The sequence below is a fragment of the Hyla sarda genome, chromosome 10, assembly GCF_029499605.1.
Source record: "Hyla sarda isolate aHylSar1 chromosome 10, aHylSar1.hap1, whole genome shotgun sequence".
NCBI lineage: Eukaryota > Metazoa > Chordata > Amphibia > Anura > Hylidae > Hyla > Hyla sarda.
In genome coordinates this window covers 35,430,051-35,457,110 of record NC_079198.1, presented here as the reverse complement: position 1 = coordinate 35,457,110, position 27,060 = coordinate 35,430,051, and the positions used below count along the sequence as shown (strand labels likewise).

General features: G+C 41.8%; 1 long non-coding RNA gene across 1 annotated transcript in view; it reads right to left on the bottom strand.

Annotated features, from left to right (window-relative positions):
- The window catches only part of LOC130294348 (uncharacterized), a 28,755-nt gene extending 5,588 nt beyond the window's left edge, over positions 1–23,167 (bottom strand). Inside the window, exon 1 of the long non-coding RNA XR_008848466.1 lies at positions 23,005–23,167. This is a non-coding gene — a long non-coding RNA (uncharacterized LOC130294348). The remainder of the gene's footprint in view (positions 1–23,004) is intronic.
- Positions 23,168–27,060: the final 3,893 nt, after the last annotated feature.

The window sequence follows — 27,060 nt, the reverse complement described above, 5'->3', positions numbered from 1 at the left end:
AGGGTGCCATTTTCCCCTGAATTGTACATACAAGAAAAAAGAAAGATAGCCAGCACAACAGCCTAATACACGGGTGCACACTGCCATGGCATATACAGAGTATACAAAAAAAGAGGATTGCAGCAGCACACATTGGTCAAAAAAATTGAGGCTCTTAGCGCACTTTTTGATCAAAACGTGTCCCCCATCCACCACGGGAGGTGGCCTCATTTAGGATGGGACCCTAGCACAAATTCTGAGCCTAACACTCAACTATCCACTCACCTCTGCTGGGCATATAGCCTCTGACTGGGTGACATGCTGGATCCATTTAAAATCCATTTAAAACTCCACCTGTGAAAAAGGGGGAGGGGCTATCTTTCTTTTTTCTTGTATGTACAATTCAGGGGGAAATGGCACCCTCTTTAGCTGTGCACCCCTCCCCCCTTTTTCCCAGGTGGAGTTTTAAATGGATCCAGCATGTCACCCAGTCAGAGGCTATATGCCCAGCAGAGGTGAGTGGATAGTTGTATGATGGCATAAGTGCATGATGTCTAATGACCGTTATGTTAGAGCTAAAGTAACTAAATATCTGTAACAATGGTAAACTAACCCGTTAAGTCCGAACGCTGAAATAAACCGTAACCAACGCTGAATCATTATTCGCCAAAACTGCTAAGGTAATGTGACCTGCGATAGTAACGTGAGCCCAACAATGACTCTGAAACTACATATGCTTAAGGATAAAAGAGTCAGACACAACAACTATGGAATGCACCCCACCTGGAACCATGATGGGCATCACAGGTATATAAGCGTCCATGTGCCGTGGCACTATTGCTCTGAAGCCGTATCAGCAGCAATAACCAAGCAGTGTATCCCCCCTGCTAAACGTGACAGGCATGACAGGTATACAACCGCCTATGTGTTGTGAGACTATTGTTCTGAAAGCGTGTCAGCCACAATAACTGAGTGGTGTATCCCACCTGAGAATGTGACATCCTGGATATACCACCACCTATGTGTATGCGATACTACTGCTCTGAAACATATCAGTAGTGACCATATCTAATTAAATAGAGTAGCACGTAATGATAACATAAGCATGGAGACCACAATCTACCATACCCTTTCCAAAAAGTAAAAATGCCAAACCAACAAATACTACATTAACACAACATGCCATGATAACCCAACCCTCTGGCACAACATGTCATATCAACATAACGCTATAGGCCACCCAAAGCTATGGTCCCGTATTCTGCGTAACACCAAAGTCTACTGAAAGCGTACAAGAAAACTAAAATAATGCATACTGAGAAACATGTAGAGAAAATCTATAGGACCTGCTAACGTCACCTGAGTGTAGATATAAACTATGGTAACACATGCGAAGCAACAAGAGCTGAGGCACCAATACTATGGTAACGTACCAACATCAAACTAGTAACTTTCAGTAGAATAACCACCGTTACATGCTACCGTAACATCCACATGCTAACCATGCTGTAGTGTCGTATAGGTAGTACCAATGTTCAAGAAACGTGTCGTAGAACCGCTATAGCAGCAGCCACACTGCTGTTATAATAAGCGTAGAGACGATATAACATATATGCAGAGACAATGCTACAGTAACAACGCTTAGTAAACCATGCATAACCACAGTTACCCTAGGCACATATGCTTACCACCGTATGCAACCATAAGCAGGTTATACTATATTCCGACAATCATATTGCAGCATATGGAACCCACGTGCGTGCTATGCCATATAGACCGATCGTGTTAATCGTATGGGACATGTTATGGCGTGTCGAACCGTATGAACACGTAAGCGTATTATATCGTATGAAAAACATAAGCACGTACAACATATGGACACATAAGCGTGTTATGTCCTATGGTAACGGGAGCGTTTTACACCATATAGAACATCCAAACGTGTTAAACTGTATGCAAAATTCATGAGCGTACTATACTGTGCAGAAACTATGAGTGTGTAGACTGTATGGAAAATACGAGCGTGTAATACGGTATGGAAATACAAACATTTTATACTGTATGAAAAATACAACCTGTATGGAAAATACAAGCGTGTTGTACTGTAAGGAAAATACAATGCATGTAATACTGTATGGAAAATACAAGCGTGTTATCCTACATGGAAAAAATGTTGTATACTGTATGAAAACTACAAGCATGTGTACTTATATGGATGAATCAAGCATGTGTACTGTATATATGATACAAGCGTGTATACTCTATGGACAATACAAGCGTGCATACTAAATGGACAATACGAGCGTGCATACTAAATGGACAATACAACCGTGTATACTGTATGGACAATACAGGCGTGCATACTAAATGGACAATATGAGCGTGCATACTGTATTGACAATACAAGCGTGCATACTGTATGGACAACACAAGCGCGCATACTGTATGGACAACACAAGCGCGCATACTGTATAGAAAACATAAGCACGCATACTGTATGGAAAACACAAGCGCGCATACTGTATGGAAAATACAAGCGTGTATAATGTATGTTCAATACAAGCGTGTATACTGTACTGGAAATATAAGCGTGTATACTGTACGAAAAACACAAGCGTGTGTACCGTATGAAACAACAGCATGTACTGTACAAAAAAAAAAAAACACGAACGTGTATATCGTAAGAAACCAAGCGTATAACCTATATGGAAAATACAAGCGTGAATATGCAGAAAATACAAGTGTGTATACTATATGAAAATACAAGCGCGTGTACTGTATGCAAACACAGTCGCATATTCTGTATGCAAATACAAGCACATATACTGTTGGAAGACACCAGCATTATACTGTATAAAAATCCAAGCGTGTTCTACTGTATGAAAATCCAAGCATGTACTACTGTATGAAAATCCAAACGTGTTCTACTGTGTGAAAATACGAACATGTTCTACTGTATGAAAATACAAACGTGTTCTACTGTATGAAAACTGCAGCGATGTTGTCACAAGACAGCGCCTCTCCCCCGGCTGGCTCACTGGGAGTCCCGAACACCGCCGACGCCACCGGCCACGCAGGATCCCAGGTGAGTGAAGACTGCGCTGCAGATGGGCGGAGCGTAGACTGTACCGCAGACGGGAGTGCTTGCTCTGAGATCGGGCTCCCCGCCTGCCTCCGATACCCCCTACCCGGCTTCTAGTATACAGTCTGGCCGCCTCAACAGGAAGGCCCTGTGAACTGCCACACTGCTTCCTCAATATCAATGGCCGGAACAAGAAAACACAGTCTGCTTTGCGGGCGGCAGACCCGACACCCCCTTCCCCCCAAACCTGTTCCCCAATGGGCCCTGGACGCCAGACTGTCTTGCTGGTAACTCGGAACTCCCGCCAACTGCGGTGATGACGTCAGCTACAGCGTAACGTTCAACGTGCCCCCTGAACCTGCACGTGCGGGTATTTATACCACCCAGGCCCCTCCCATAAATACAGGTTGCAACCTTCTATATATATATATATATATATATATATATATATATATATATATTATTATTTTATTTTTTTTTAAGTTTCTTACAAACCAGAAAATTGATTGCCAGGGTCAACTTAAATAATGGAGGAGATTCATCAAAATGTTTGCATTTTAAAAGCTGACCAGTTGCCCATAGCTAACAATCAAGTTGCTTCTTTCATTTTATAAAAGGCCTCTGAAAAATCAATGAAGCGATCTGATTGGTTGCTATGGGCAAATGGTCAACTTTTTCTCAGCACAGGTCTTGCTAAATATCCACCATTGTTCCTACACCATACTTCTAACAATCCCCCATCCTGAGTGACGTTTTAATTTTTTCGAAAAAATATTAGGCAGAGGCAGGGTGAACATCCCTGCAAGGGAATGCAATGTGTTGAGACATATAGATTTATATTTATCCTATCCTGGACCTAGAAAAACATACATAGTTGCCCCTAGCAAAAAATCATATGGTGATTTCATATTTAACAACTCTTTCCTCAATTAAAAACAGGCATAGGATTTTTGTCTAGGGAAAACATTTAAAAATTAAACATAATTTGATTCAGGTAAACCATGCTTAGACCATAAGAATAATTTTTTTTTAATTACCTGCTTAGCTGGGTACATAATTAGGCTAGTTTAATGTTTGTAAGGTTTTTTTTTTATTATTTATTTTTAACATCACCTATGAGCTGCTGAAGTTGAGTTGTTCTTTTTTGTCTAAGTGCTCTCTGATGACACCTGTCTCGGGAACTGTCCAGAGTAGAAGCAAATCTCCATAGCAAACCTCTAATTAAGATTTTGTAATAGAAGTAATTTACAAATCTCAATGGAATAGTATATGGTATGTGTAGCTCACCTAGGATATGTAGAAGGTACTCGAGGTTAAAGGTGTTGCCTTCACCCAAAAAGGCCTATAGCTATGAAGAATATGTGATATAAATATGGAATATTTATAGTTACCAGTCCTTAAGAGTACTGTGAATTGTGAATTAAGGAGAGATGAGAAATAAGAAGAGAGTCAAAGGTATGAATGGTTGATAGACAATTTATTAATTGAAAAAAATTTTTTTTATAAAGTATATATCTGTGCCGGTCGCCTTAGCAGGGCCCTTGCATGGGGCGAACGGCAATATAAAAGTTATAAAATTTCCATATAATGAAAGATGATAAAAATGGTAACTGTACCAAGTATAATAGAAAAAATGAAAAAATGTGATAGATATATATTGTTCTGCTTATTGCACTTAAGTCATTGGTGATATAGTTCTTGTGTGTATACACTTGTTGCACTTATATAGTTCTCATATATAGTTCATTGGTGATATAGTGCAGAATTAATATGTTGGGATGCCTTAATATTTCATTTATAGTTCATATATTGGCAAAGTTCATTGGCAGTTCAGTTGTTTCAGCGTTGTGTTAGTGTATTATGATCGGTGCACAGGTAAAACCCTGTGGATGGTGAGTGGTGCTGTGCACCGATCATAATATACTAACACAGTGCTGAAACAACTGAACTGCCAATGAACTTTTCCAATATATGAACTATAAATGAAATATTAAGGCATCCCAACATATTAATTCTGCACTATATCACCAATGAACTATATATGAGAACTATATAAGTGCAACAAGTGTATACACACAAGAACTATATCACCAATGACTTAAGTGCAATAAGCAGAACAATATATATCTATCACATTTTTCATTTTTTCTGTTATACTTGGTACAGTTACCATTTTTATCATCTTTCATTATATGGAAATTTTATAACTTTTATATTGCCGTTCGCCCCATGCAAGGGCCCTGCTAAGGCGACCGGCACAGATATATACTTTATAAAAATTTTTTTTTTTTTTTTATAAATTGTCATACAACCATTCATACCTTTGACTCTCTTCTTATTTCTCATCTCTCCTTAATTCACAATTCACAGTACTCTTGAGGACTGGTAACTATAAATATTCCATATTTATATCACATATTCTTCATAATTTACAAATCTGTTTTAACTTTCTGGAGCCAGTTGATATAAAAAAAAAAAAAGTTTTTCCCTGGATAACCTCTTTAACAACACAGTCAAGACAACATGGCATCACGCCCAAGACATCGTCCGAGTTGAACACAGCACACAATGGTCTGGCCAGGACAAGAAACTGTCTGACACGTTATTTCTCTCATCTCCTCTTTTCTCAGGGTGATGAGCTTTTTGATGTGAAAGTTTTCTGATTCACCTAGGCCTACTTACCAGATTCAAGTCACAGCGGTCTGTCCGCCATGCAACTGCTTTGTTAGCCCCGCCCTGCGCCATTAATAACATACGTGCTACACAAGCGCATGATGTCATGACCAGCCCACAAAAAGAAGAAAAAATAAAATAAAAATTACACAGGCTAACCCTGTGTATGTTAATTGCCAGCCACGTTGGGTAATACATCATGTGCATCACTTTTTGCACTATATGAAATATGTTGCGTAACCTGAACATGTGTATGTACCTTACATTAGCAAGCATTTATAATACAGTTAGTACACACAAATCCTTACAATTGCTCAACAAAAAGAGATCAAACTAAAACTAATAGAGATTACATGAGGAGGGGATTTGGTACAGTGTGTCACCACAGTAGGAAGGAGATGATTACATGAGTAGGGGATTTGGTACAGTGTGTCACCACAGTTGTTATTAATTTGTGTCGTATAAAAGGCTTGATGAAAATATGTAGGTTTATTTGTTATTGAAACTTACCTTGGGACTAGTGTTCAATGATTATAAACCAAAAGCTAAACTTTAAAAGGGGTACTCCACTGGCCAGCATGAAGAAGTAAATGTTCCGAACACTGTTTTTGCGCTGTGGGGGTCAGCCACGCCCCTCATGACATCACGGCCATGCCCCCTCAATGCAAGTCTATGGGAGGGAGAGTGACAGCCAGTGGAGTACCCCTTTAAGTACCATTTAAATGCCTATAAAATGACACATTGCAGGAACACGATTTACAACCAAGTATCCTTACTGCTATAGTCAGTCATCATACTACAAATGAAAACAGAAAACGCAGGATCCAACGAAGGCGTCGGCATGTATTACAACCACAACTACAATTTGATTTTTTCCTGGAGGAAGAGATTCATGGAAGCTTCTGTCTCAGTAAGCCCACTATTCTGGAACTTCTGAACAAGATAGAAAATCAAATTAGTAATCAAACCCAACGTTCCAAAGCCCTCAATGGGATCACCAAACTATTATCAGTTTTGTATTTTTTAGCAACTAGTATCTTCCAAAGCTGCACAGCAGATCGCTTTGGTATGAGCCAACCATCCTTTTCATGCATCCTTAAACAAGTTCTAAAAGCCATGCATACAGTGGCCAACCAATACCTACGTTTTCCACAAACACAAGAGGAGATACAGTCCTACAAGGAAGAGTTTTTTAAAATTACAGGAATGCCTAACATCATTGGATGGTTGGACTGCAGCCACGTCACCCTAATACCACCAGCAAGACAAGAGATGCAATATAGAAACAGGAAAATGTATCGATCAATCAATGTGCAAATTGTGGTGGGACCATTCTTAAACATAACTGATGTGGTACCTAATTTCCCAGGCTCATGCCATGATGCGTTCATTCTGAAAAACACAGAACTGTACAACCGCTTTCAACAGGGTATGTTCCAAGATGGATGCTTATTAGGTAAGTTGTCTTGTTATACTATTTTAAGTGATACAAACAAACAAACAAAAAAAAAACAGCTGCTGGATGCTCCACAGGAAGTTTTTAACTTATTTACAGTATGACCACAGTCCTCTATGCTGACACCTCTGTTCATTTTCTGAACTGTCTCCAGTAGGATGAAAAATCCACATAGCAAACATCTCCTGCTCCAGACATTTTCTGACATGGCCAGAAGTGGCAGAAATGTGGTGATACCGATTAAAAAAAAAAAAAACCATACATCAACAGATAAATATGGGAAGAATTAAGATCAATAAATATAATAAATAGACAAAGCAGAAATAGCAGAAATAGACAAAGGCAAAACTTCATAGGCAAATTTTAGGTAACATATTTCTCAACGGGAATATCCCTTTAAGAAAGTAAGTGTTAACCTGACATGACAATGTTTTTTTTTTTTTTTTTACAAAAAATAAAATGTAAACATTTTTCACCTTGGTGACAATGGTTACAAATTGAGCCGATGGCTGCTGACTCCCTACCTAAACCCATGCACCAGAGCAGAAATCAAGTTTAATGCAGCACAGAGAGACCCGTTCTATGGTAGAGCGCACATACGTACTACTGAAGTCGATTTTTAATAGAAGTAATTTACAAATCTGTCTAACTTTCTAAAGCCAGTTGATATATATATAAAAAAAGTTTTTTCTTGGATAACCCCTGGATAACCTCTTGTTTAAGGACAAGAGCGTTTTTTCTGACTACTGTCATTTTAAGCATTACTTTTACTTTTCATTCTGATTCTGAGATTGTTTTTTCGTGACATATTCTACTTCATGTTAGTGGTAAATTTTTGTTGATACTTGCATCATTTCTTGGTGAAAAATTGCAAAACTTGATGAAAAAAATTTAAAATTTGGCATTTTTCAAACTTTGAAGCTCTCTGCCTGTAAGGAAAATAGACATTCCAAATTAATTATATATTGATTCACATATACAATATGTCTACTTTATGTTTGAATCATAAAGTTGACATGTTTTTACTTTTGGAAGACATCAGAGGGCTTCAAAGTTCAGCAGCAATTTTCCACAAAATTTTCAAAATCGGAATTTTTCAGGGACCAGTTCAGTTTTGAAGTGGATTTGAAGGGCCTTCATGTTAGAAATACCCCACAAGTGACCCATTATAAAAACTGCACCCTTCAAAGTATTCAAAATGACATTCAGTAAGCGTGTTAACTCTTTAGGTGTTTCACAGGAATAGCAGCAACGTTAAGGAGAAAATTCAAAATCTTCATTTTTTACACTCGCATGTTCTTGTAGACCCAGTTTTTGAACTTGTACAAGGGGTAATAGGAGAAAAAGCCCCCCACAATTTGTAACCCAATTTCTCTCGAGTAAGCAAATACCTCATATGTGTATGTGAAGTCTTCGGCGGACACAGTAGAGGGCACAGAAGGGAAGGAGCAACAATGTGATTCTGGAGAGTGAATTTTGCTGAAATGGTTTTTGAGGGGCATGTCGCATTTAGGAAGCCCCTATAGTGCCAGAACAGCAGAAAACGCCCCGCATGGCATACAATTTTGGAAACTACACCCCTCAAGGCACGTATCAAGGGGTCCAGTGAGCCTTAATACCCCACAGGTGTTTGACGACTTTTCGTTAAAGTCGGATGTGTAAATGAAAAAAAAATTTGTTTCACTAAAGTGCCATTTTTTCCCAAATGTACAATTTTTACAAAGGGTAAAGGGAGAGAAAATGCTCCCCAAAATATGTATCCCCATCTCTTATGAGTATGGAAATACCCCATGTTAGGACGTAAAATGCTCTGCGGGCGAACTACAATGCTCAGAAGGGAAGGAGTCACATTTGGCTTTTTGAAAGCAAATTTTGCTGAAATATTTTTTGGGGGGCATGTCGCATTTAGGATGCCCCTATCGTGCCAGAACAGAAAAAACGACACCTCTCAGGGAACGTAACAAGGGGTACAGTGAGCCTTAACACCTCACAGGTGTTTGACGACTTTTTGTTAATAAAAAAAATAAATGAAAATAAAAAAAATTTCACTAAAATGCTATTTTCCCCCCCAAAATTTAACATTTTTTACATGGGGTAACAGGAGAAAATTACCCCCAAAATTTGCCCCATATGTGGATGTAAAGGGCTCTGCTGGCGCACTACAATGTCCAGAAGAGGAGGAGCGCAATTGAGCTTTTGGAGAGAGAATTTGTTTGGAATGGAAGTCGGGCCATGTGCATTTACAAAGCCCCCCCGTTGTGCCAGAACAGTGGACCCCCCCCCACATGTGACCCAATTTTGGAAACTACACCCCTCACAGAATTTAATAAGGGGTGCAGTGAGTATTTACACCCCACTGGCATTTGACAGATCTTTGGAACAGTAGGCTGTGCAAAAGAAAAATAAAATTTTTCATTTTCATGGACCACTGTTCTAAAAATTAGTTTGCCAACGGTGGGGCGTAAATGCTCACTGTATCCCTTATTACATTACTTGAGGGGTGTAGTTTCGAAAATGGGGTCACGTGTGGGGAGGTCCATTGTTCTGGCACTATGGGGGGGCTTTGTAAACACACATAGCCTTCAATTCTGGACAAATTTTCTCTTCAAAAGCCCAATGCCGCTTCTTCTCTTCTGAGCATTGTAATGTGCCAGCAGAGTACTTAACATCCACATTTGGGGTATGTTCTTACTTAGATGAAATGGGGTAACAAATAATTTTGGGGGCATTTTTTCCTAATTTCCTTTGTGAAAATGAAAAATTTAGGGTTACACCAGCATTTTAGTGAATTTTTTTTTCTTTTCATTTTCACATCCAACTTTAACGGAAATTTGTCAAACACCTGTGGGGTTTTAAGGCTCACTATACCCCTTGTTACATTCCGTGAGGGGTGTAGTTTCCAAAATGGGGTCACGTGGGTATTTATTTTTTTGCGTTTATGTCAGAACCGCTGTAAAATCAGCCACCCCTGTGCAAATCACCAATTTAGGCCTCAAATGTACCTAGTGCTCTCTCACTCCTGAGCCTTGTGCGTTCACAGAGCATTTTACGCCCACATATGGGGTATTTCCGTACTCATATGGGGTATTTTTCCTTTTACCGTTGTGAAAATAAAAAGTATGGGGCAACACCAGCATGTTAGTGTAAAAAAAAAAAATTTTTTTACACTAACAAGCTAGTGTAGCCCCAAACTTTTCCTTTTCATAAGGATTAAAAGGAGAAAAAGCCCTCCAAAATTTGTAGTGCAATTTCTCCCAAGTACAGGAATACCCCATATGTGGCCCTAAACTGTTTCCTTGAAATACGACAGGGCTCCGAAGTGAGAGAGCGCCATGCGCATCTGAGGACTAAATTGGGGATTGCAAAGGGGTGGACATAGATGTATTCTACGCCAGTGATTCCCAAACAGGGTGCCTCCAGCTGTTGCTAAACTCCCAGAATACCTGGACAGTCAGTGGCTGTCTGGAAATGCTGGGAGTTGTTGTTTTGCAACAGCTGGATGCTCCGTTTTGGAAACACTGCCGTACGATACGTTTCTCATTTGTATTGGGGGGGCAGTGTAAGGGGTGTATACGTAGTGTTTTACCCTTTATTATGTGTTAGTGTAGTGTTTTAGGTTACACCCACTCAGGTGGGGGTTTACGGTGAGTTTCCTGCTAGGACTTCTCGCTGTGGCGAAAAATTTGCCGCAGCTCAAACTTGAAGCAAGAAACTCACTGTAAACCCGCCCGTGTAAATGTACCCTGTACATTCACTGGGAGGGCAAACCTCCAGCTGTTTCAAAACTACAACTCCCAGCATGTATTGACAGACCGTACATGCTGAGAGTTGTACTTTTGCTAAAGCTGGAGGCACACTGGTTGTAAAACCTTCAGTTAGGTTCTGTTATCTAACTCAGTAGTTTCCAACCAGTGTGCCTCCAGCTGTTGCTAAACTACAAACTCCCAGCATGTACTGATTGCCGAAGGGCATGCTGGGAGATGTAGTTATGCAACAGCTGGAGGTATGCAACTACAACTCCCAGCATGCCAAGTCAGCTGTTTGCTGTTTGGGCATGCTGAAATTTGCAGTTTTGCAACATCTGGAGGGCTACAGTTTAGAGACCACTGCACAGTGATCTCCAAACTGTTGCCCTCCAGATGTTGCAAAACTACAAATCCCAGCATGCCCACTGTATAGTGGTCTCAAACTGTAGCCCTCCAGATGTTGCTAGGCAACTCACCGGCTTCTGTAGGATCCAGGCAGCTGCATTGCCATCCTCTACTGCCGCCGATTGCCGCCTGCTGCCGCCGCCGATGGTAAGTGGAACTTCAGCGCCAGTCACTGTGGTTTCCTCCGCTCTGTCCGGACTACAGTGGGTGGGCAGAGCGGGGGAACCGAACGTTAACCCCCACGCCCCCGATCTGCTATTGGTCGTCGCTTCTGATCTACCAATAGCAGGGATAGGAAGGGTGGCACCCCTGCCACCTCACTCCTAGCCCTTCAGGGGGATTGTGGGTGTCTTGGACAACCCCGATCCCCCATATTTTCACCAGAGACCCGTATGAGCCGGAATGGCCACAAATCGCCGTTGTGAATTCTCTGGACCCCCCTGGGCATTTGCACGGGTATCTGCTGATAGATATCAGTAGTCACCCTGGTCTAGTCCCTGCCCGGCGCGCAGCGCCTTAAGGACTCGGCTAATTTTTCTTTTTTCTTTCTCCCCTTCCCAAAATCATAATGCTTTCAATTCTGCACCTACAGACCCATTTAAGGGCTTTTTTTTTTTTTGCATCACCAATTAGACTTTGTAATGACATCACTTAATCTGTGGCAAAAAAAAACAAAAAACTTTTTTGTGTGGGAAAATTTTAAAAATATGCTATGTAATTAAATTTGGGGGCTTCCGTTTCTACGCACTTTGTAAAAATGACACCTTATCTTTATTCTGTAGGTTGATACGGTTACAAGGATACCCAATTTATGTAGGTTTTGTTTTATTTTTCTACTTCAAAAAAGTAACATGCTACAAGCACCAAAATTAGAATGCTTAAAATTGTTATCTTCTGACCCCCTATAACTTTATAATTTTTCTGCATACAGGGCTGTATGAGGCACTGTGGTCTGTAGTTTATATTGGTACCATTTTTGTTTTGATGGGACTTTGCGTCCTGAATGTGTTTAAGTGTCATATTACAATCTCCGATTTTATATGGATCGCTAATACAACTAAATGCGTGCGCTCTTATAATGTTCAGTTTCTGCACTGTAAGTCCTAAATTATTCTCACAAACTGGGATATCATTATCATTTTCCCCAAAATTCCCCCAGGAGCAACATATCCCCAAAGTTACCACTAGCTTCAGCAAAAAATAAACATAATGAAAGGGACCCATTACCATAAACACGTGCAACGTGACAAGCAGCTGATGCTGGAGAATACAGATTGTCTATTCAGCAAGACAAATCAATAATTGCTGGGTTCATGGAATCCAATACAGACTCAAGCCAACAAGACCTAACATTGACACACACAGGCTACAGGGCTATTTTCAGATTCTGGATATTTCTATCTAAAGAATCTGTCAGTGATCCCAGGCAGAAATCCCAGGCAAACCCTTGGATTTCTGCTGCAGAGCAGCAGCCTGTATGCTATGGATGCGGATGTAACACATATTAGGTATATTCTTTGGGGGCTTATTCGCATCTTAGCAAACTGCCCCAGCGAATGAGTAAAATAATGTCAAATTGTAAGATGACACATCATAAAAATCTGCATCATTTGAACAGTAACACAAATATGTCAGAATCGAAAACGTTTTATATGTTTTACATATTGGCAAAACATTAACCTTTCTAATATACAGTACTTCCTAAAAAAAATTATCTCCTTTTTATAGAAATCATGGTGTAAAAATAAAAAAGACCACTAGGTGTCCCCATACCATCCAGAACATAATCCTGTCTGGCTGCAGCATCATCAGCCAGGTTGGCACACCTCTGTGCTCATTCCTATCCTATCAGCATAAAAACAGGAGGGGGTCACAGAGCAGAATGCACTGATTAGATGAGAAGACACCACACAGCAGACTCAGGGAGAAAGTGAATGCATGGTGAGTGAGGGCGGGCTCAGTGCTTGCTTGGGACATGCTCCTTCCTAAGCAGTGGCTGTCATAATGAGTAAGCAGCAGGTCGGATGGATTTGTGAGCCAAATACAGAAGCTAGACACACATACAAAAGACATGTAAAGCATTTGTAGCACCTAGTGCCTAGTAACAATTATAAGCATTTTTTTCTATGATATGACAGGTGTGCTTTAACATTAAAATCAATGGGATGATGCCAAAATGTTGTCCTCCATTATGGCGGATAGATTAGCGACTATTCTACCACACCTCATTTCGCCTGCCCAGACTGGCTTTCTTACGCATAGTTCAGCGGTCCTTAACTTGCGGCCGGTACTTTTTTGCATACCATCCAGCACGGCGATAGTGCACCAGGATGCCCTTCTCTACTGACACTTGATGCCGAAAAGGCCTTCGATAACGTGGAATGGAGTTGGCTGAATGCTGTGCTGGATGCTATGCATATACGGTGGGCCTTCCGCAACCTGATTGATACCATATATGCTTCCCCTAAGTTTCACATTTACCTCCCTGGCTTCTTATCCCCGGTTTTTCCACTAAACAAGGGAACCCGTCAGGGATGCCCTCTATCCCCCCTGTTGTTTAACATCGCCCTGGAACCATTAACAAGGTACCTAACCACCTCAGCACTGTACCAGGGCATTGCAGTAGGAAAGACGAAAGTAAAGGCATCCTTATATGCCGATGATGTCATGCTTTACCTCCAAGATCCTGTTAGAGATGTTCCTCGCATACTGGATGCACTGGCACAGTTTGGGGCATACTCATCCACAAGTCTTCACTTTTCCTTCTTAAACGGCCGTCCACTTCATACCTACACTCCACGTGCGCTTTGGGGATTACAGTGGCGTCTCAACATATTACTTACCTCGGTATAAAGATAGGCAAGTTTCCTCGCTCCCTTTACATTTTAAATTACCTGATCCTTATAGACAAAATTCAGACGGAACTGCACAAGTGGCATGGTTTGCCGCTTTCTTTATTAGGCCGCTGTCATCTTCTCAAGATGTGCAGCTTTGCCAAGCTATTATATCCACTTCAAACCATACCCCTGTTATTGAAACATTCAGATGTCAAACTGTTAACGTTGACCTTTTCCCACTTTATATGGTCCGAAAGAAAACCCTGTATAGCCCTACGTACTCTTATGCTCCCTACACTTGAAGGAGGAGTCAATTTCCCCTACATTAGGAGTTATAATTTAGCATGCATACTGAGACATATTGCAGACTGGTTTCATACCATACTATGCTTCTCCATGCACCCCCTGGCTCTACTGCACTGCTCATTTTCCTCCTTGCCTCCGGTCATCAAGCGCTCCTTACTATTTTGAGACACCATTGCAACATGGAAGGAGATGCGGAGGCGTATGGGGTTGTCCCATCTTTGTTGAAAACATCTCTCACTATGGCATACACCTGATTTTGTTGGATGGATAGCTCTCTCTTCACTGGTTGGCGTCAGAGTGGAATCAGGTGCATGGGGGATCTCATGCATAAGGTGGAGAGAAGGTGGTATACCTTTTTGGAGTTGACCAAGCTATATAATATTCCCGCCTCTCATTTCCTACAGTATCAACAAATACGCTCATACTGCAGGTCTAAACTGCTAAATCTTGATAAAGAGGCGGTCCCAAATGACTTTGATTCCATTCTCACTTCACCTACTGCCAGATCTATATTGGATGTTTATGCTAACCTACGTAAATGGTACATTACACCCTATGGGAAAAGGGTGGGGGAGAAGTGGGCGGCTGTCCTCAAGGACCCACAGGCTACAGATCATATCTCTAAAGGGTGGGCAGTATTAGAACACATGTTCAAAACAAGAGGTGGAGGGAATCTCAATTCAAACTCATACACTCTGCCATATATGCTTTCAATTTCCCGCCTTCTACACACCCATCCCGAATACAACACTGCCCGAAATATCGAGTACCCAATGCTGACTTATTTCATTGCATTTGGCAGTGTCCGCTGGTGCAAGATTATTGCAAGGCAGTATCGCAACTACTTCGGGAAGTTTGTACATGGCCTAAGGACTTGAACATATATGAGGCTCTTTTCCACATTTCAGTATCCACCTCTGTAGACGGTTATACCTATGCCTACCTACCCCCAATTGCACACACCATTATTATTACTGCCAAATTGCACCTGGTACGGGATTGGCTATCCCCAACTACCCCTTCCATACCTCATATGTTGGAGGCTTTAAAACACCTATTCACTTTGGAAAGGAGAGAGGCACTTCATCACAAAGAAAAGGAAGCGAAAAAAACTATTCACCAAATGGAAAGTCTTTCTGACACGACACTACACTCCTGCTCATCTGGTTATCATCATGAAGCCTTTTGCTTCTACACAATGGTATACGATGGAGGCACTGGCGGAATCGTTGGGTGCTCTGAAAGTACCTTGACCCACTGCTAGGTAGCTGTATTAGGTTCCCCTATATTTTTCCTCTTCAGAGGGAATGATGGAAGAGCTCATGGACTCGGGGTCCTGGATCTTGGTCTACCTGTCTGTTTGTGTTGTTGGTCTTGTCTGTCGTTTTCTCTTGTCTCCCTCAGTCAGTCAGTATTGTGGGTAGATCGTCATTATTCACCTGGACTCTTTACTCAATGCTTTTATTTTATTTTCTATTTTTTTTCTTATTTTTGTGGTTGAAAATATGCGAGGTATATATTAATACCTGTACATAGTACGAAGGGTGGGGAATGTTGCTCTATGGTATGCCTGCATTTCGGACCATTGAGTAGGCCTTGCTGGGAACCCTGGACGTATGTATATCAGTTCCATTCATAGGACAGACTCGACCATCCTGACTATATTGTATTGATGTACATGTATAATATATAACCTGTTATAATTTGTTACGCTAATAGTAGGTCAGCTTATGGCCTCGTTTGCTCACCCTTGTGACTATTTGGGCGTTTCTGTATTCCATACATGGTTGTTACATGTTTACATTCTTTTTCTATTCAATAAAGAAAATCATAAAAATAAAAATAAAATCAATGGGATGTAACTTTAAATGGGCACTGTCAGATCCAAAAGCTTGTTACTGATGAAAATGAAAGCCCTTTTGTAATATGGCTGTTGCCTCAGTGACATAAGACTGGAGTTTGGATCCATGTTTTCAGAGTGTCTCAGGTTCTAATGCTCCAGTTCTGGTGTGTTAGAGGCCTGAGCTGAACACACTGGTGTATGATCACTGCCAGAGAGCAGGAGAAGGAATTGTTCTGGATCAAAACCAGCGTGTCCGTGGAATATTGGATGTTAATACACTACACCAAAAAGACAGATTTTTTGGATGGAATCTTCCAAATTTTGGGCGTGAACTTCAGAAGTTTATGTTATGTAAAGAACCTGATGTAAAGAACATTTAAAGGGGTATTCCGGGCAAAAATATTATATCCCCTATCCAAAGGATAGGGGATAAGATGTCTGATCGTGGGGGGGCCACTGCTGAGACACCCGCGATCTCCCTGCAGCACGCGCATTCTATGTGGGGACTGGGTCTCTAGTTTCGGAAACCTCCGGGTTTCTGGGACTGGAGACATGACGCCATGCCACGCCCCCTCCATTCATATCTATGGGAGGGCCATCACGCCCCCTCCCATAGACATGAATGGAGGGGGCGTGGCGTGACATCACGTCCCCAGACCCGGAAAACTGGAGGTTTCCGAAACTGGAGATTCTATGCGGGTGCTGTAGGGAGATCGTGGGGGGTCTCAGCAGCGGGCCCCCTGCGATCAGACACCTTATCCCCTATCCTTTGGATAGGGGATAAAATATTTTTGCCCGGAATACCCCTTTAAGTTTCTGTTTTACTGCATGCTGCAAGCTAAAGTTATTGTTGTATGTGAACAGCTACAATAAACCCAGAACTATTGTGAACCTGCTTGTTTGGTTCTGTTTGCTTGGTGGAAAGACTGAAGGGTCTTATTCTACAATGTCCAGAACAACAATAATAATGATAATTTATTTTTTCAGGCTACATTTTAACTGTATTAATGTCAAATGTCATTTATTATTATAAGCTTTCTGTTTTTCTACCCTCTCCTGTATACCTACAGCTTTGGGCAAGGCATGCAGCATTATCAATATGTGTATATATCAAAAGTATTGTTATGACTAACGCTCTTGGACATACCAGTGTGTTTGAACCTAAAGGATACGTTCACACGTGCATATTTTGCTGAAGATTTTCTGCTACTTGTTTTCCTACCCATTGAAGCGAAATACATATGAGTGAAAAAACCTTTAGTGTGCATACTGAATCAACACATTTTGCCACAATTATATTGTGGATGATTGTTGCATCAGACTTTTGTGCCCAGTATTGTTTTTCTCCCATGTTATGTTCTGTATACATTTCTCTTACCTGATCCCCTGTACTTTATCATTTATAATAAGGATGAGCAAATCGAATCTGACGAATCCGAATTCGTTAAGAACTTCTGGAAAAATGTCATTTGCAATGAATGCGAATATCGCTGAGATTCGATCGCACGAATCTCTTCATTAAACTCCATATAGTGCGGTCCAGGGCTCCAGGGCATCTAAGATGGCGGCTCCACATGTCAGGACATGGGGCAAGTAACACTGGGAAGGCGGGAACAAGTGTAGGCAGGATGACCCTGAATCACATGCAGGATGCAGCCTATCAGCAGCCTGCCACCCCATGTCACAGCCCTATATAATCGGCAGCCATCTTGCGGCCACTCCCATCAGTGTTCTACTGCAGAGAGAGAGGGACAGAGAGCAGCGGGATGCACAGAAAAGCATTTTTACAGCAGCGATTCACCTCAAGCCCAAATCCAGCCTAGAAGCACAAATAGGGAAGGGAGAGAGATTGAAAGAGAGAGTGCAATTTTGGGTGTAGTACACAGCGGCTGTGTGCTGCAGCACCGGTGTGTAAACAACTGAAAAGCTAATAGTAGCCAGCCAGTTAGGGTGAGCAGAACACTAAAAGCCATAATCACCTGCTATTAGTGCCTGCCTAATACAGGTTGCATAGCAGAGTGTATTGGCCTCTATTAAGTGTAATCTGTGCTTACAAGGTGGTGTACTATTTTGTTCCTGTTAAAGTCTTAAGGTGGTACTCTGGTGGAAAACTTTTTTTTATTATTTTATTTTATTTTGTTTTAATCAACTGGTGCCAGAAAATTAAACAGATTTGTAATTTACTTCTATTAAAAAATCTTAATCTTTTCAGTACTAATTTAGTGTAGAATACTACAGAGGAAATTCTTTTCTTTTTGGAACACAGTGCTCTCTGCTGACATCATGAGCACAGTGCGCAGTGTAAGCGGGCAAGTAGTGATGAGGAGAGTGGCGTGGGAGGTGGTGTTGCGAGCATTCAGGCTCCTGAAGCAGACACTGTTGAGGAACCTGAGGAGGACATCAGTGATGTGCAAACACAACTCAATGATGATGAAGCTGATCACACTTTGGAGTTGGGTGCAGAAGGGGCTTCATCATCATCAGGAAAAGAGAGTTGCAGGTTTCCCGTGAGGCAGCAGCTGAGCCAGCAAGGTGGTAGCATGGTTGGGAGTCAGCATGGTGGCAGAAGTGGGTAGTCTGGAGCCAAACGTGCCCCGGGTAGACCACCTACTTTGCGGCAGCCTACCTTCCCGGGAGGTAGTGGAACAGGGGTACCTGGAGTGGGCGGCAGGAGCAGTCAATCAGTGCGGACTGATGGGGAGAAAATCAGTTTTTCATAAAGCATCCGGAAGATGTTAACCTGGCCACATGCAAGATGTGTCGGCAGAAGGTGAAGTGTGGCCAAGGTCCCAATGTTGGCACCACGGCCCTGCATCAACATATGCAGCTTCACCATAAAGTGGCCTAGGAAAGCTTTGGCTCTGATGCGGTGGTATGGCCTTCTGCATTACCCAGTGGCACTCTGCTCCCTGTTTCAGCCAGCCAAGGCTCCACCACCTCAGCCGAAGGGTGTTGTCTGTCATTCCCATCTTCTGTCGCTCCAGAAGCTCCTGCTCCTCCTACTTCGAGTCAGTCATTCTGCCAGCAATCCATTGGCGAAGCTATGTCCAAGAGACAACAGTATGCGCCCACTCATCCAACGGCACAAAAGCTGAATGTGCTCCTGTCCAAGTTGCTGGTGCTGCAGTCCCTCCCTTTTCAAGTGGTGGACTCTGCATCTTTCAGAGAACTGATGGTTTGTGCCGAGCCGAGGTGGAGAGTCCACCCTGCACAATTTTGTGGAACAGAATGTGAGCCAGTCCTTGAACCTGTCGGTGTATACCAAAGCGCATGGCAGCGCCGATGTGTGGAGCTGTAACTACGGTCAGGGACAATACATGTCCTTTACGGCCCACTGGGTAAATGTGGTTCCTGCACAGCCACAACAGCAACTTGGACAGGTCACGCCACTCCTGCCTCTACACTCTCAGGCCGTTGGTCCTGTGACAGTGTGCGACTTCACCTCCTCATCCTCCACCGTGTCCTCAGCCTATACGGCATAGACAAGTCTCAGTGCCCCTCCAGCATACCATGTGTGTGTAGGGCACGGCGTTGTCACGGTGTTCTTCACATGGTTTGCCTTGGAGAACGGAGTCGCACAGGGGAGGAACTGTTAAAAGTAATTCGTAAAGAAATCGGAGCATGGCTTACTCTACGAAAACTGGAAATGGGAACCATGGTGACCGACAACGGGAAGAACATCTTGCATGCGCTGCGACTGGCACACGTGTTCACTCTGGTTGTGAAGCAGTTCCTGAAGTGTTCCCCCCCATTTGCAAGACATTCTAACAATGGGAAGAAAACTTTGCATGCACTTCAGCCACTCGTACACAGCAAAGCACACCCTCCTTGAGCTGCAGCGTCAGAACGGTATCCCCCAACATAGTCTGATTTGCGATGTTTCCACACGTTGAAATTCCATCCTCCATATGTTGGACCGACTATATGAACAGAGAAAAGCCATCACCGATTTCTTGATGATCCAAGCGGATAGGGGGACTCCCCTGTGTAACTTCAATGTCAACCAGTGGAAGCTCATACGTGACACCTGCAGTTTGCTCCGGCCCTTTGAGGAAGCCACATTATTGGTCAGTCGCCAGGTCATTCCACTGCTTCATTTACTACAAGACGTGTTGGAAACAATGGCACATCTTTTTTGCACACCTTTCCTTATGTTAAATATGCCACACATTTGATGCCAAGGTCTCCATTTTTCACCCACTTTTGTCACCGGGTACTGGTATTGCTACCCACCGCCCCACTCTGTCACCGGGTCACTTTTAGGATTTCTGATGCTGCTGATGCCACCTCCAGGCTGTCTCATTCTGCCACTATATTTTCTCCTCATCCTGATGCCAGCTCTAGGCTGTCTCATACTGCCACCATATGTTCCCCTCATGCTGATGCCAGCTACAGGTTGTCTCATTCTGCCACCATTTGTTCTCCTCATGCTGATGCCACCTCCAGGCTGTTTCATTCTTCCACCATTTGTTCTCCTCATGCTGATGCCACCTCCAGGCTGTTTCATTCTTCCACCATTTGTTCTCCTCATGCTGATGCCAGCTCCAGGCTGTCTCATTCTGCCACCATCTGTTTTCCTCATGCTGATGCCAGCTCCAGGCTGTCTCATTCAGCCACCATATGTTCTCCTCATGCTGATGCCAGCTCCAGGCTGTGTCATTCAGCCACTAGATGGTCTCCTCTTTCTGCCGCAAACTCCAGGCTGTGTCATTCTGCCAGATTATGGTCTCCTCATGCTGCTGCCACCTCCAGGCTGTGTCACTGTGCCGCCATGTGGTCTTCTCATGCTTCTGGCACATTAAATAAAACTTTTTAGGTTCATCTATTTGAAATCTTCAATTCAAATGTTAAAAAATATCTTTAAGCTTTTCAATTGTTGTCACCTTCAGGCTGGGTCATTCAGACACTATATGGTCTCCTCATGCTGCCGCCACCTCCACGCTGTGTCATTCAGCCACTATATGGTCTCCTCTTGCTGCCACCAACTCCAGGCTTTGTCATTCTGCCAGATTATGGTCTCCTCATGCTTCTGTGCCCTCCAGGCTGTGTCATTCAGCCCCTATATTTTCTCCTCATGCTGCCACCACCTCCACGCTGTGTCATTCAGGCACTATAGGGTCTCCTTCATGATGCCGCCACCTCCACTATATGTTCTCCTTATACTGATGCAACTTCCAGGCTCTGTCATTGTGCCACTCTGCGACAGTGATTCTAATAGCGACGCCTCTAATCTGCATGTCATACTGAATAATAGTATTATTTCCCTAACACAGCACACACCCAATTTTTGCAGAAAATTCGGCAAATGGGCCATATTTAATTTTTAAAAAATTTGCTCATCTCTGATTGTGTTTAAACAGTGTATAAACCTCCCAAGTGTTCATTTTATGCTCCCTTCTCTGCCTTTACTAGATGTCAGGGATTGAGCAGGATTTTGTAGGCTAGGGAATGCCCTTATGAGGCTCGTTATCCTGCAGAGCCTAGATCTAGATAACCCATTGTGAACTAGGGAAAGCTGCAGGTTACATTGACTGTTTACCCATCCCTGTGTTGATGTTTTTTTTTTACCATGTCTGTACAAAAAGTTAGCTAAATAGTTCACATATGTTCAAACCTTCAGCAGAGTCCATCGGAATTCACCAGAAAAGTAAATCCTTTAAGGGAACAATGCTTATGTCCACATAAAGCTGCATTAACTGCCTTGTATTAGACTTTGGATAATTTGTTGGACAATTTGACAGAATTGAACAATTGGAAACTTTAAACTTTAGACCTGGCTCTATCTAAAGGGATTCCAATTTAAGTGCTTACCGCAGAGATCTTCACGGGGCAGTCCATGGTAACAAGATAAGTCCCTCTACCTCACCTACATTTCCCTGGATGTAGTTGAGACGCCTCTGACTACAGAGTATCCAACAGAGGTACCCCAGACACTAGTAGGTCACAGGGATAGGTGCCGCTCAGAGAATAACCCATACTTTTATCCAAAAGCCAGTTAGCTATAGTATTTGTCTCTTAAAGGGGTATTCCAGGAAAAACTTTTTTTTTTTTTTTTTACTGTGTATATATATATATATATATATATATATATATATATATATACATATATATATATATCTCAACTGGCTCCAGAAAGTTAAACAGATTTGTAAATTACTTCTGTTGAAAAATCTTTATCCTTCCAATAATTATCAGCTGCTGAAGTGGAGTTGTTCTTTTCTGTCTGGCAACAGTGCTCTCTGTTGACATCTCTGCTTGTCTCAGAAACTGTACAGAGTAGAAGAGGTTTGCTATGGGGATTTGCTTCTACTCTGGACAGTTCCCAAGACAGGTGTCATCAGAGAGCACTTAGATAGAAAAGAACAACCCAAATTCAGTAGCTCATAAGTACTGAAAGGATTAAGATTTTTTAATAGAAGTAATTTACAAATCTGTTTCTGGAGCCAGATGATATATATATAAAAAACGTTTTTTTCCTGGATAACCTCTTTAAGTGAATCTTGAGTTGTGGTACTATCTCGGCAACAAGTCTTGATCAGCAATGGTGTTAACTGGGGCCTATCCTCATTAAAGGTATGAGAACAGGAGTTGGAAATATAAATCCCTCAGTGAGGTAAGAGGAGGGTGACACAGGAGCTGCTGCATCTTTACTGGACAGAGCCAGACTCTACACTAACCGGATTTCTTCCTTATCCCAGAAGAGTAGAATGCAACAAGGATGGCTTTTCTAATTGGCTACCAGGAACATGTGACTGACAGTTGGGATTTTCATCTCTATCCCAGAGATAAGGTGGCAACAAGGATGGCTTCACTGATTGGCTGCAGGAGACATGTGGCTATTCACCAGCTCTTACAGTTGAAAATCGTCAACCCTTGCACAGCAGCTGAAGTGTCAGTATGCTGGTAACATAATAAAATACATTTTTATATCAGAATCACATTAAGACTCACATTAGGAGTTCAAGTAGCAAAGGTGTTACTACTCTGGGACGTGACCGTTCCATAACTAGTGTTGCTCGCGAATATTCACAATGCGAATTTTATTCGCGAATATCGCATATTCGTGAATTCGCGAATATTCGCGAATATAGCACTATATATTCGTAATATGTGAAAAAAAAATGCGAATATTACGAATATGCAAATTTAGCGAATATATGACGAATATTCGTCCATATATTCGCGAATATTCGCAAATTCAAATATGGCCTATGCCGCTCAATACTATCCATAACAGGTGGCCACTTCTACCTACCAGTACTAACTGCAGTCACCGGTCAAACTGGCTTCTAGATAGCTGGTGTGCCAGTGCTCTTTTCCTGAATTGGCTGCTAGTTGTAGAGTGTGAGTCCCTTGGGGCTGGAGCCATTTTTTATGTCTAAATCTGTGGCATAATGTAATGCATGCAGTTTCTGCAGCAGATTTGTTCTCAAAATCTGCATGCATTTCATGTGAATTTGAGGAAATTACCTGCCATGTCAGAATAATAGCAGGAGGGGAGCCCAGATTTTGTGAACAGACCAGGGTCTTTGTACCCTTAATCCATTAGAGAATAAAGGGATTTTACACTTCTGACTTTCAATCATGTAGGGATATCATAGGAGGACAACAAGCCAATGGTGCAGAATAGAGTCATGATATGTCAGATTTCTGAAAGCAGAAAGCTTCCTTGAATATTTTGATTCATTGATATTTGTCAATGACAATTTCAGGTTATAGATGGAAAGTAGTTCTTCTAATGCAGCCAGCCCAAAGTATTTATGTATATAAACCAGAATAATTTCAATAATATAATTACATGACTGAACATTATGCTAATTGTGGGCTACTTGGATTATTTTTCACAAGCGTTTATCAATCTAATTTAACATTAGTAATCTTATTATTTTTTAGTTAATTGTAAGACAAAAAAGGTTTATTTTACAGTTTACGGTGCAAATTAACAAATTGCATAGCCCTGAATGTAAACATTATTTGTAATGTAGCTGACAGTAATAGACATTTTTATCTTTCGCCATGACCTAGATTGGTGTTTCTAAATTGATAGGATCACCTTCCTAGATTTCAGTGGGGTAAATGGAAAATTACTTTTCAGTGACATATCATGTAGTGTACAGCCCCATTCTGTGTGCATACCAGCGTTAGATGAGCAACATAACTGGCTTTGGCCAAAAGTGGTGAGGCCCAGGCCAAACTATGATCTGAAATTTGAGACCCAGTATATGGTTAAGAAGCTATGGTTTGGTTATGGTCCCCTGCACTGCCATATATATATATATATATATACACCTATTCATATTTCCTGCAGAGAGCTGGGATTGGCCAGATGGTTCCAGCCAATCACAACTCTCTGTGGGAAATATGAACAGGTGTATATATACGTCAGGGGACCATAGAAGAGTGGCCGGCCAGCCGCATCTATACATTATACAGGAGGATCACAGTGAGTGTCAGGAGTGACAACCGCTGCGATCTGTCTATTAATGCAGGTACTACAGCTCCCAGCATTGAGCAGAGTGTGCCCCATGTTGGGAGCAATAGTACCTGCAGTTAAGGACAGATCACAGCCACAATGGGTGTCACTCGTGACACCTGCTGCGATCGTCCTCCATCCTTTATCCCTGAGATGCGGAGCAGCTTTCTCCTGTGCTCGCATCTCTGCTCTGTACTCCAACTGGCCACTCACTCATTCATATTTCCAGCTGAGAGCGGGGATTGGCTGCCACCATCCGGCCAATCATCACTTTGGGCAGAAAATATGAATGAGTGAGGCGAATTTCTATTCACATCACTGGCCGGCTGGAGTATAGTGCAGAGATGCAAGCGCTGTATAGAGCCGCTCCGCATCTCTGCTATACATCTCTAAGAATGCTCCAATGTCTACCGGTTTAGGTTGGACTAGATCTACTTGCTGTTTGTTCTTTACTCTATTAAAAGCATCATTTAAAATCAATTTAGGGTATCCTTTACTCTTGAACCGGTGTTGTAAAACTGAAGATTGTTTTAAAAAGTCACTGTTTAAAGTGCAATATTTTTTCTCATCCTTAAATAATAACCGTAAGGTACATTACGGATCCATTTGGGGTAATGGGAACTGCTATACGTCAGCAAACTATTAACAACCACTGATTTAAAGAAAATTTTAGTAACAATGTGACCAGTACTATCTTTTATTTATTAAAAGATCTAAAAACTCAATGTTGTCAAAAGAATGGTGTAGGGTAAACCTCAACCCCCAGTTGTTGGAATTAATGTGTTCCACAAATTGTAAGTCCTGCTGGGTCGTCCCTGACCAAATAAAGAAGGGGTCAAAGCATCAAAACAAAGCGTCTAAAAAAAGTAACGACACAATATAGGGGGGGACTGTGCAATAAACAGGGACTTGCCCCATCACCAGATTGGCATAACTTGGCACGAAACGAGTCCCCATCGCACAGCCCCTCGGTTGTCTTTAAATAATGTGGTCAACGGAGTTATGCCAATCTGCTGATGGGGAATTTTGAGTCCCTCTTTATCACACAGTCCCCCCTATGTTGTTTTGTTAATTTCTTTTAGGCATTTTATTGATGACCTTTTCTTTATTTGGTCAGGCACGAACCAGCAGGCCTTACAATTTGTGGAACACATTAATTCCAACAACTGGGGGTTGAGGTTTACCCTACACCATTATTTTGACAACATTGAGTTTTTAGATCTTTCAATAAAAAAAAGATAGTACTGGTCACATTGTCACTGAAACGTTCTTTAAATCTGTGGATGTCAATAGTCTGCTGACTTATAGCAGTTCCCATTACCCCAAATGGATGTACCTTATGGTCAATATTTAAGGGTGAGAAAAAAATTGCACTTTAAACAGTGACTTTTTAAAACAATCTTCAGTTTCACAACACCGGTTCAAGAGTAAAGGATACCCCAAATTGATTTTAAATGACGCAGAGCAGGCTGAAGCCGGCATTTTTCTCATCAAATATCTCCAGTCAAGTGGATACCCCAGTGGGAACTTTCCCTTGTAATTATAGTAGGTGTTTGTGTTGTTCTATGATTGGCGGTGTCACTAAAGTGTTCACCTCCAGAAATTTGAACAAACAATATACCATTAGGAAAAAGAATGATTGTGACAGTTTGTATGCCATTTATTTATTGACCTGTGCTTGTGGTCTACAATATGTGACCACAAGCATAACCAAGCTCAGGTCAAATATCAGACATAGTTTTATGCTACACGTCACTCTGATTGGTCCCCGGTTATTAGTAGTGTACCCCAAGGTTCTGTACTGGGCCCGCTGTTGTTTAATTTATTTATCAATGATATAGAGGATGGTATTATCAGCTCTGTTTCTATCTTTGCAGATGACACCAAGCTTTGTAGCACGGTACAGTCTATAGAGGATGTGCATAAGTTACAAGATGACTTGGATAGACTAAGTGTCTGGGCATCCACTTGGCAAATGAGGTTCAATGTGGATAAATGTAAAGTTATGAATTGAAAAAGATTAAGGAAGTGTGAGATGTACTCAATCTGGTGTGGTGACCGAGAACTTCAGTCTGGGTATAATCTCCTGTATACCCTGATTAAGCAGAAAATTTGTAAAGATAAATGGGGGTGACTGGTTCTCAAGGTCTTGAGTGTGATGGAAATGTGTTATATGGTTTTGTCTGTGGATATGTAATGATGATAGTGGTGTTTATGAATAATTCAAGAGGGTGATGATGGGTGTTTGTATAAACTTGAG